The sequence below is a fragment of the Cucumis melo genome, chromosome 10, assembly GCF_025177605.1.
Source record: "Cucumis melo cultivar AY chromosome 10, USDA_Cmelo_AY_1.0, whole genome shotgun sequence".
Taxonomy (NCBI): domain Eukaryota; kingdom Viridiplantae; phylum Streptophyta; class Magnoliopsida; order Cucurbitales; family Cucurbitaceae; genus Cucumis; species Cucumis melo.
In genome coordinates, this window is record NC_066866.1 from 8,126,931 (window position 1) to 8,128,971 (window position 2,041).

The 2,041-nt window shown below is 46.5% G+C and overlaps 1 long non-coding RNA gene across 1 annotated transcript; it reads right to left on the reverse strand.

Moving 5' to 3' along the window:
- Window positions 1-462: 462 nt before the first annotated feature.
- Window positions 463-1,813, reverse strand: LOC127151116 (uncharacterized). Its single transcript, XR_007823852.1, has 3 exons — window positions 1,714-1,813; window positions 1,486-1,607; window positions 463-635 (listed from the first exon to the last, which is right to left on the reverse strand). It is a non-coding gene; the product is annotated as an uncharacterized LOC127151116 (long non-coding RNA).
- Between the last annotated feature and the right edge of the window lie 228 nt (window positions 1,814-2,041).

Here is a 2,041-nt window from a genome sequence, read left to right on the forward strand (position 1 = left end):
TATAGAATCATACGATTTTAGAACCTTTAATCCTTCAGGGATAGAATTATTAATAGATTCATATAAATGTATAATGACTACATCCATAAGGTGTATGTTAAGTTTTGCATACACAGTAAGATATATTAGATATCTCATGGTATTGTATCCCACTGTAGGAGAATATGTATCTCTCATATAACCAATAGACATTTTTTGCGATAATTTTCATGGAACTTGTCCCGCTTTCTATTTGTTTTTCTAACAAATACTTGTATTTTGCATGTTTGACATTCTCTAAATGTCTAAACTACTAGTTCTCATGATTTGAAACATAAGTTTATTGTAACGACCCAACTTTCCGGACTAAGCTGAGGTCACTACCAAATACCAAAACTCGACCATTCAACATAAAATTTAAAACGGACCAGTTACGATTCATTAAAACATTAGAAACCTTACAAAAGACAGTTTCGGGCCCTATTTTAAATCAATCAAAAAAGTCACAAATAAAAACTCAAGTCACCAGTTCAAAATCACAAGTCAAATATTCTGACAAAATACATAGCGGAAGCGATGAGAAAACCGGACGCGTCCATATGGCCTTCACGCGTCCTTCCTGCCTCTCGTCGGTCTGCCCCTCGCTGTGCCCTTACCTGAAAAGTTAAAGAAGAGAAAAGGGTGAGTATAAACATACCCAGTAAGGGACCCACTACTGGGCCCGTTAGGGGACAACAGTTTACTTCTTATTCGGGGGTGCCCTACATAACAGTCTAGTGGTTCCGTAGAACGCACATATCAGTCTAGTGCTCCCGAAGGATGCACACATCAGTCTAGTGCTCTCGAAGGATGCACACATCAGTCTAGTGCTCCCGAAGGATGCACACATCAGTCTAGTGCTCCCGAAGGATGCACACATCAGTCTAGTGCTCCCGAAGGATGCACATATCAGTCTGGTGCTCCCGAAGGATGCACGTATCAGTCTAGTGCTCCCGAAGGATGCACCTATCCGTAAGGCACACTACCCCATAGATGAAGCTAACCGTTACCCCTCAGTCCATACTAAACCGTCTACATCAGTCATACCCCAACGGCATTCATATTACAGTTCCGCCATAGGCTTTGTCAGTCAGATAGTATAGGTTTAAACAACTACGCTCTCAGTTGCTATCCGCATCGCCAATTCGCACACCATTAAGGAAAACCCTAGACCCAATCAACTAACCAACCAAAACCGGACTCACTGTCCTTCCCCGTCCAAACTCCATGATCAACATCCAGAACAATGCTTTACTACATACGGAACCGTAACTTCAAGGTCCATCAACATAAAATCTCAATCTACAATTTAGCAGTCACAGTATCTTTACATCAGACAAAATATAATAACAGTGCTTAACAGTCAACACGCATACAGTTATTCAGTACAGTCACTAACGTGTAATCCCCTGTGGATTACTACGTTTTCAGCCTGGATTCGGGGTCCAGTAGTAGGAAAACCCTTACCTGATACTCGGTTATGCCCCTCGATCGAATCCACGCTCAACAGATCCACCCAAGGAAAGGAAAACTACCTCCAAACAAGCCTACCGCGAGACCCGAGAACTCAAGCGTCAACTCTGTACCACCTTCAAGGGAGAAAAGTAGGGCCATATCTTATTCCAATATTCAAACTCTAATCGGATGTAGCAACACTAGGGAATTCATCGAAAATAATCCTTACCGAAGACTCACCGTGACCCGGAGCGGAGGAAGGAAGGCTTAGGTGGCTTGGTGAAACAAGGAGCTCGGCTCGGCTTGAAGGCGTTCGGCTCGGCTCGGCTCGGCTCCACCTCGGCTCGGCTCTGCTTGGCCTCGGCTCACAGCTCGGCTTAACTCGGCTTGCGGCTCGGCTCAACTCGGCTCGCGACTCGGCTCACTCGGCTCGCGGCTCGGCGGCTCGGCTAGGTCCTCGGCTTGACTCGGCTCGCGGCTCGGCTCGCGGCTCGGCTTAGGTACGGCTCGCGGCTCGGGTACGGCTTGCGGCTCGGGTACGGCTCGCGGCTCGGGTAGGGCTCGCGGC